General features: G+C 35.8%; 2 long non-coding RNA genes across 2 annotated transcripts; both read right to left on the bottom strand.

Moving 5' to 3' along the window:
* Positions 1 to 2,457: 2,457 nt before the first annotated feature.
* Positions 2,458 to 3,409, bottom strand: LOC149189929 (uncharacterized). The gene is made up of 2 exons (XR_016256444.1): positions 2,965 to 3,409; positions 2,458 to 2,796 (listed from the first exon to the last, which is right to left on the bottom strand). It is a non-coding gene; the product is annotated as an uncharacterized LOC149189929 (long non-coding RNA).
* A 2,511-nt stretch (positions 3,410 to 5,920) lies between these two features.
* On the bottom strand, positions 5,921 to 9,472 carry LOC149189928 (uncharacterized). The gene is made up of 2 exons (XR_016255950.1): positions 8,966 to 9,472; positions 5,921 to 8,834 (listed from the first exon to the last, which is right to left on the bottom strand). It is a non-coding gene; the product is annotated as an uncharacterized LOC149189928 (long non-coding RNA).
* Positions 9,473 to 10,013: the final 541 nt, after the last annotated feature.

Below are 10,013 nucleotides of genomic sequence, written 5' to 3'. Positions count from 1 at the left end.
AATAATTCACAAAATAAATATAAATTAATTTTTACAAAAAATATTCTTATTTTTCATAATTGAAATTCTAAATTCAATAAATTTAATATATTAAAATTAATTTAAAAATAATTATGAAAATTCTAAATTCAATAAATTTAATATATTAAAATTAATTTCAAAAATAATACATACTATATATTACCAGTACTGAATATATTACCAAATACAAAGAAAGTACTAATATATTACCAAATATATTCACAGAAAACTCATCACTTATTCAACTCATTAAGATTATTCACAAAATGAAATTAATCTCTTATGTAATTTTAAAGAAAGATACTATTATAATCTCATTATAATTAACTTGTATTCACAAAATACAAGTAAATTTAATATATTAAAAGCAACACTGACAGGGTATTCCTATATTACCAAATATATTCACAGAAAATGGCTTGTCTTATATTCCCAAATATATTCACAGAAACTCATCAGTGTTATCCCACTCATGAGGCCCAAAATATATTCACAGAAACTCATCAGTGTTATCCAACTCATTAAGATAAACTCATGAGCGTTATTCAATTCATTAAGATAATTCACAAAATGAAATTAACGTGTATTCACAAAATACATATAAATTTAATATATTAAAATTAATTTAAGAGATAATACATGCCAATGTACCCATACTCACAGGGTATTGCTATATTACCAAATATATTCACAGAAAATGACTTGTCTTATATTACCAATTATATCACAGAAAATGCTTCGGTTCTGGCGCTTTCATCAATTTCTGGTTTTGTTTTCTATTAGTTAAATACATATAAATTTAATATATTAAAATTAATTTCAGAGATAATACATGCCAATGTACCCATACTCACAGGGTATTGCTATATTACCAAATATATTCACAGAAAATGGCTGGTCTTATATTACCAATTATATTCACAGAAAATGCTTCGGTTCGGGCGCTTTCATCAATTTCTGGTTTTGTTTTCTATTAGTTTCAAATGCTTCTCTCTGGATGCTGAAGTTTGTCATCTTCTAATTTTGCTATCCTTTAATTTTGCTATTTTTAGTGAACGCAGGTTCTCCAAGACTGCTTAATTTGTCTTTCTTGTTGCGGGGAGCAGATTGTTTAGATCTGTTCTGCCTCTTCGTGGTTAATTTTAGTCTTCTCCATGATCAGCGAGACTATTTTAGACTCGGCCCTTTAATGGCCGTTAATTTTTGGTTCTCTTGGTTTGCTCTGTTCTGATGTTTTCCGTTAGTTTTTGGTTCTCTTGGTCTGCTCTGTTTCTGATGTTTTCCAATTTTGGCTAGAGCTCATTTTGGTGTTAATTTCGGTGTTAATTTCTACGCTCCTACACTCCTATGTTTAATCTCATATATGAGAAACTTTCCGTTAGTTTTTGGTTCTCTTGGTCTGCTCTGTTTCTGATGTTTTCCAATTTTGGCTGGAGCTCATTTTGGTGTTAATTTCGGTGTTAATTTCTACGCTCCTACACTCCTATGTTTAATCTCATATATGAGAAACAGCTGTCCAGTTTTGGCTGGAACTCATTCTGGTGTTAATTGTGGTGTTAATTCCACTCCTATATATAGTCTCACATATTTAAGGACCAAGTGTACTGGTAGTTTTGGCTGAGTTTTGGCTGGAGCTCATTCTGGTGTTAATTGTGGACCAATTGTGATTAATTGTGGTTAATTGTGGACCAAGTGTACTGGTAGGTAGTTTTGGCTGAGTTCCATTCTGGTGTTAATTGTGATTAATTGTGGTTAATTATGGTGCTCATTCTGGTGTTAATTGTGGACCAAGTGTACTGGTAGTTTTGGCTGAGTTCCATTCTGGTGTTAATTGTGATTAATTGTGGTTAATTATGGTGCTCATTCTGGTGTTAATTGTGATTAATTGTGATTAATTGTGGTTAATTATGGTGCTCATTCTGGTGTTAATTGTGATTAATTGTGGTTAATTGTGGTGTTAATTTCACTCCTATGTATAGTGTTATGTATAGTCTCATATATTTGAAGAACAGCTGTACTCGTATAATGTAGCTGTACTCGTGAACATCTGTACTCGTATAATGTTTTTGTTTATATTTCTAATATGCTTTTTTCTTTTTTCGACCTGAAAAAGGACAAAGTAGTCATGGAATTATAAATTCTCATTACAAAAATCACAAAATCTCAGTTTAACATGGAGAATCAGATGTGATTTGCCAAATTGGAGAAATTTTTCCAATTTAATCTTTACCATTTTCAGTCATGAATGTTCAAATGTTGATTATGACAATGACAAACATATTGACACAAAATCTCAGTTTAACATGGAGAATCAGATGTGATTTGCCAAATTGGAGAAATTTTTCCAATTTAATCTTTACCATTTTCAGTCATGAATGTTCAAATGTTGATTATGACAATGACAAACATATTGACACAAAGTATACATACAGGATATTGAAAAACTTATATGTATTATCCTTCAGAACTCATTAAACATACATGTGACAGGAAACTGTTCACTCAGTAAATGTACACAGCCATGTGCCAAGTGCATATAGATATGAAATTACAACCTATGGTTAACAATGAAGAACGCTCAATAGCAATAATGAAGAACACTGCAGAACAGGATTGTTGCTGAATCAAATCTGGTTGGTTGCACAGACAGCAGCCCCAGTTACATCCACATCCCCCAAAAAATCATGGATTATCCTTGGTGATGGCGTAGATGGCGTATATAATTCCCGGTAGGAACCCCAATATCGTGAGCAGCAGACATATCCAGAACTCAACCTGTCACACAAAACAGTAAAACCCTCAAAATTATCAGCTACCAGTAACTTAAATTAATGAGATCAACACATTTACACAGACCCAGCTTCACAGAATTAGCACTACTGGACAAACAAAAGAAAAAGGAAAACAGAGGAATGTGTGTTAGATCAATGAGAAGATGCTCACACGGCAGCCGTATTTGAAAAAAACTCCCAGAGGAGGCAGAAGTATGGCCAAGAAGATGTCCACACAGTTTGCAGTGCCCTCCCTCATTATGAGTGAAATAATGACAACTTTTTCAGACAAGTGAAGAGAAACCCAAGACAGAGAAGCAAAGAGAGTAAGTGTATGAAGTGAACCAAAAAAGCAATCAAAGAAGCTCAAAATCAAGATCCCGGATAATGATAAGAATCTCTGCCTTTCGAAGTAGTTATAGATGTAAAAACGAGTTGGGTCTGCGTACAACCGCCCAAGAACCAGCGCAAGAAACTTCATTAACACGGCACGCGTTTGAATCATCGTTAAGTTACGAGATTTTTGGCTTACTCGATGACACGTAGATAGCAATCAATTTTTGTTGTGAACATTGTGCCAAGGCCAAGCAAAAAGCTTGATCAACACATCCACGTCATCATCAATCCGAGCGGTAGACAACGACCTAGAAGTTGCTGTCATTTTTATATCATATGGGGATGGGATGTCAAAGTCGGTTAAGGGATGGGTATGTAAGAAGAGCGGGAGGAGTTTGTGTTAGCAAAAGGTTATGATTCAACTAAGAGATTATTGTACTGATATAAATTAAATGTTTGGTAATAATTAATTTTTTTTTATAGGTGTATGAATTGTTTGGAAAGTCCGAAGTGATTTGAATTTGGTGAAAAAATAAAAATTTAATAGTAGTTGAGGTAAAGATTGGATTAGGATTACTACCAGCAGAAAGGAATAAAGTCAGCCAAATCCATTTAAGCAGATGAAAAAGCAATCTGTTTTATAAACCATCTTTAACTCCGTGAACTTTAAAATAATTTCCTTTTTTCCTTTCACCTGCTATTATATGCAACCTGGAATGCAAGGTCCTTGTTGTGACAACAATCCTCTGTTCTTTCTCACGACAGCAGCACCATAGGCGATCTCGACGACTGCATTATCCACTAATCAGGATTAAGCGGCCTCGTTTTATTGTTCTTCCTGCAGCCACCGCAGACGGGGACGCTTTTGACTCCTCCCCATTGGTACAGTAGCGGCGGAAGGCCTTGCATAAATGGTGGAATTGGTAACAGGTGTGCTTCGAACCAACGGTGGAGAAGAGTGACAGTTGTTTGTCGGTGCTGAAAACGTTGCTGAATGTTTTCGAAAGGAAACACAGGCCTCGCATAAATGGTGGAATTGGTAACAGGTGTGCTTCGAACCAACGGTGGAGAAGAGTGACAGTTGTTTGTCGGTGCTGAATGTTTTCGAAAGGAAACATTTTAGTGTAATTAAAGGAAGAGATTATTGTAGTGATATAAATTAAATGTTTGGTAATAATTTTTTTTTATAGGTGTATGAATAGTTGGGAATGTTGAAAGTGATTAAAATTTGTTTAAAAATATTTAAAAAATTTAATAGTGGCAGTGTTTGAATCATGTTTTTATGGTGGAAATAGATTCAACATCATCAAGAATTTATGGGGCACCCAAAATCTTGAAGTGAACTTAGATTTACAAAAATCCCCGACAGATTTTATTAAAATCTTGCCAGAATTTCAATGATTTTCAAGGCAAAGTTGCATGTTTGTTAGACTACTACCTTTTTATAGTGTAAAAAACTAGCAATTGTCCCAAAAGGTACAAAGAGAGGCCGATAGGATTATTAAATCGAAATTGTTGAATTTTTCTAGAAGAGATGTTGGTTCAAGCCTAACGAATGAGCAATTTGAGTTGGCTAAAGGCTTTCTAATTGTTTTTTATTATGGTAAAATTATATTGATAATTCATTGGTTTTACTTTACTTTCAAAAGCTTGAAGGAATTTGAAAAGCAAGTATAGAATTGCTTTGTGGGATTTGATCCCAAAATCATTGCTTTGTAAATACATACTCAATGAAATGTTAATTGGTTGAAACCCTGCAAAGAACACATTGAATGTCTTATTTCATTTTAGTGTAAGTTAATTACCCAAAATCAAAAAACCTCTATAGATGGCCAAGCATATACGAAGCTTGCTAGTGACCAAGGCAATAACCACCATGACTATCCCCTACCAATATATTTAATTCAAAACCATAATTGTATATTGCCTTTAGAAAGTCAAAACATAATATTACAAAACATATTGATATATTGCTATTAAAAAGTTGATTCCATTAGAAACCATGATATTATCGGATGCCTCGGATCCATCAAGACTGAGGCTGAATTTGTTGATCGTAAGGGCTATATTCCACAGCCTCCAACCCACAACGTTGACAGCTGAGTCAACAGTCCCAACGAATTGGGCCAAGATTTCAATTCTGCGCAATCAGAAACCCACAACTTCTTCAAGCTGCTCAAGTGACCTAGAGAACATGGCAGCATTTCCAACAAAGCATTTCCCAAAGAAAATTCTTCCAAACTGCTTAGGTTTTCAATATCCTTCTTAAACTCTCAATGAAATTTTGTTTTTTCCTTCTAGCAGAACCCTTTCATTTAGATGTGCTTTTTCATGCTGCAAGCTAGAAAAACTTCTTGTCACTTTCATCGTGCCAAAACAGAGAGATACAGAGCATGAGATGTGCAATAAAACCCTAAGAGGGAACGGAGATGGCTAAATACCGGCTGTGTTTGCAATGTACATAAACCACCAAGAACAAACATCTAAACATCTTCAAGAACAAACTTCATTAATTCTGAAATAAATATAGACCCAATTTAACAATAGTATATAACAATTTGTTTTCAACAACACCAATTGGTATTGAGGCACCATTAATCTCCCATTCTCTGTTAAAAAGTTATTAGATCATATTTGAAGAGCATGATCGTGAGGAAGAATCATACAAAATGCACATAAACTGTAGCTTATGCAAGAGGTATTGACCAGGCAATTTCTTTGTAGCATACAGCTTACAAAATAATGTTACAGAAAATCACCTTGTTGAGATTCAAGCCTGAATCTGCTTAAAATTGAACAATCTGGTTCTAGTCTTTCACTGGCAAGAGACCTCATTAGATCCATAGCTAATAGCAGCAAGGCTCAAATCCGACATGTTGGTTGCCCATCTTTTAGGTCCTCCTGCTGGGCCTTCAATGTTGTAAGCATAAGAAGCCACAGTTGAACCTTCACAATCCTGCGCCCTATCCATTCTCATGGTCCTCTGCAACACTATGAGACTCGAAAATGTAGAAAAGCTATTCCCCTCAAATGTATCAGCCTGCAGGCATACTTCATAATCAATTGCAGATTGAATGAGATAGGGATACTTTGAGTAGATATCCAGCACACCCAGTTTCTTCTTTTCGTAAGGGGCTGGTGTAGCCGACCATGAGCTAGGTCTCGCTGAACCTGGCAACCATGATCGAGAGGACCATCTTATTTGTGGACTTCTTTGGATTTGTATGAAAACAGTGCTGAGGCACCATAAACGCTGATGATAAAATACAAGAATTGAAACATTAAACATTCGCTTGCATGGATGCAATTATGACCAGGAACATTTTAGGAACCATTTTAGTAGCAGAAAGCGCTGAATTCGACTCCATGAAGTATTTTCTGCTGTTTTGATAAGAATAGTATGCTGGAAAATTAATCATACGAGAAAAATAAATTCTAAAACAAGCAGCATCTCCATTGAACGGGTCAATTCAAGAGGCATATACAAATGAAATTAAACGAAATGATGATTGTCGTAAGCCAATTACGACCAGGAACAATTTTAAGACAACTTTGGCAGCAGAAAGCACTGAATTCAATTCAATAAAGTAATCTCTGCTGTTTTGATAGGGACAGTATGGTGTAAATTAATCGTACAAACAAAAATCCTAAAACATGCGGCATCCCCATTGGACAGACCAATTCAGCAGGCACATACATATGAAATGAAACGAAATCCAACGGACTAAATGCTCATTGCTAATTGCAGTAATGCAGTTAGAAGCAGGAACATTTTTAAGACCACTTTAGCAGCAGAAAGCACTGAATTGGATTCAATGAAGCATTCCCCGCTCTTTTGATAGGGACAGTACGGTGGAAATTAATCATACGACCATAAATCCTAAAACAAGCAATATCTCCATTGAGCAGGTCAATTCTACAGGCATATACATATGAAATTAAACGAAATCCAAAGAAATAAATGCTGATTGCAGTAACAAAACTACGAGGAACGTTTTTATGACCAGTTTAGCAGCAGAAAGCACTGAATTCAACTCAATGCAGTATTCTCTGTTCTTTTGATAAGAACAGTATGGTGGAAATTGATCATAAGGGCCGAAATCCTAAAAAGACCAACATTTTCATTCAACGGGTCAATTTAGCAGGCATATACAAATGAGATTAAACGAAAATATCCAAAGGACTCAATGCTGATTGAATAACAGAATTGAAAGATATTTTCAGCGGACAAAATGGCATTTCAAGAATATTATAAAGAAAAAAAATGTATATCTCAAAGCCCTCAAAGGCTAAACAAGAACATCCTACGAGTCGTTGAAGACCTTAATATTGTCTTCCTACACAGAAAATCAAATTATTTTCGTTATTAAGGACATCAAAAGAGAAATAAACTTCGACAGAGGATCGGTACCTTTACAAGGCCATTCAGGGAGTTAAAAACGTAAAAATCAAACAACAACCTTCCCCGAGATTCCTGAACTGAATCGAGAAATGTATATCTCATGTGCAACATAATACGATGCATTGGGGGACTAAATTCTAGCTGCAGATGATATTGGATACAACTCTGATATTGGATACAACTCTGGAGACTTCGGCGGACAAATTATCAACAAGAAGGAGGCATTCAAAGACTCTGGCATAATCAAGAACAGGCCAATGGTCGTGCCAAAGAAAAGGGTGTTTACCCTCCAATTTAATAACGGTGTTTACCCTGCATTATTGATGCTGGATTCCCCAGACATAAACTCCCTCTGACTCGCTTCCTCCCAATTCAACTCTTGGGAACCGTTCATTTCATCTCTCAATTTCTCCATCCCACGGGTTATGATTGGCCATTTGTGTAATTCAGGTTGGTGTTCCACCCATAGTGAATAGGTTGTAACCTCTACGAATCTCTGATTCCTTGAAATAGTTCTCGGCCTTACGGCACCAAATCCACAATATAAATTCTAGCGAAAACAGCATTCTGCATCTCATTCCTAAGAGATAAATTATAAAAATCCCTCCGAATCTCCCCACCGATTCTCCTTTCGTGGCGCCGGTATTAAAAATATTTGGCCATTGCATAAAAACCCTTCTACGTTTTCTCACTGCTCCTTATTATATGCAGGGCCGACAAGATAAACTCAAATACAAATCTACTACATGCAATCTCGTTATATTTTCCCTTGCTTTCCCATTTCCCACTCTTCCGGACCACAAAAAGAAACCAAATTTTAGAGGCAAATATTTCTCAGAGGCTTTTACGACCGTACAGCACCAAAGCCTCCCAGAGCAAACACACTTTCACTTTTAAATTATTCCTACCAAATTGCACGTAATATACGCATACAACCTTCAGCAATTTTCCCAAGGCAAAATTTCTCAAGCCGGTTCGCGAACCGAAGCTTCTTAAATTTCACAGAGTAAAAAGCAGTGCCAAATATTCTTTACAGTGCCTTCAAGAGACCGGAACCAGCTGTCGCTTCAAACACATACTGAACTTCAAAATCTCGAAAATGTTAACAGAAAACCTACCAAATTCTCAGCCATAAAGCAAATTACCTTTCAGACAAAGCCGAAATTTCTAGCTGTGAAAGAATTCAGCAAAGAAGACTTCAAAGGAAACGCCTTTCTGCACTTTATTTAAAGCTTCAATGTACCGGCAATTAAAGAAAGCAGTCCATCCTGCGGGAAAAGCCCGCATTGAACCCCAGCCGCAACCTGCAAGAAACCCATCGACACGTTTAAATCTTTAACCATTATCATTATCAATAAACAGACAAAATAATAACTAAAGCAGCTCCTGCGGTACGAAGAGCATTCGACCTCACAAATCAAAATGATAGCTCTACCTCAGAAATTAAACTGACAGCTCAACTTCCGATTGATCTTTTGCAGAATTTAGAAAAAGAAAATGCCAAACCGACAAAGAAACTTGCATTTTCTGCCGCCAAAGCCAAAGAATTGTACGAGGAGCAGAGCTGACAGAAAATAAAACCAAAAATCAAGCCCTGCGAGCTGTAGAGCGACGACGGCCTCAATTCCGCGGAATTCACCGGTAAATCCAGCGGTTTATCCGCACACCGTAAAACGGAGGAGCAAAAACAGAGCCAGCTATACTGTAAGTCTGCACATTATCTCTTTGCCTCCGCTGAAGGTAGCCATCCAAATGGTTTATCAATTAATTCTGTAATGTTCCAGATGTGCCATATCCCTTTCCACTGTCCACCGCCGCCCACTCCCAACGAAAACATCGGAAAAATTACGGGAATTCATGCTGCTTATGCGAACGAAGCCGTTGCAGAGGGAATTGAAACGATGGAGCGAGAAGAGGCGATCGACCAGGTGTCAGCATGAGAATCAAGCGTGAACAAACACTAAGCAAATTGCCCAGTCCGCCAGGTGTCAGCGTGAGAATCAAAAGGACGACGAAAGTCCCTTTCAAAGGAAGGCCTATCGGCCTAATTATATATTATAGAAATTGACTAAATTATAATTTATTTTTATAATTTTTTTATATATATAAAGCAAGTTTTTTAGTTATGGGAATTTATTTCCATTTTATCATAGATCATTTCTAATTTATAAATAGGCTTTGTTACAATACTATCAGTTAATATCATAGTTTATCAATATTATATGCTTAAAAAACCATAACTCATTTCGTACAACAATGGTTCATGTGATATTTTTTTTTGGATGAGGGGTATTTTCCAGCTCTATATGGTAGAGATGTTGTAATGTCCTTGACTTAATCAAATATCATAAAATAAAAATAATTAAAAATAAAATAATATGATATATATTTTTTTGGAATGAGGGGTGTTTTCCAGCGCTATAGGGTAGAGATATTGTAATGTCCAGTTAAATATTTTAAATTAATAAAAAAACATAAAAAAA

Source organism: Pinus tabuliformis, chromosome 3_1 (assembly GCF_031772625.1).
Source record: "Pinus tabuliformis cultivar Carrire ecotype Pingquan chromosome 3_1, CPIR1, whole genome shotgun sequence".
In the NCBI taxonomy this organism is placed as follows: Eukaryota; Viridiplantae; Streptophyta; class Pinopsida; order Pinales; family Pinaceae; genus Pinus; species Pinus tabuliformis.
This window is presented reverse-complemented; position numbering and strand designations above follow the sequence as displayed.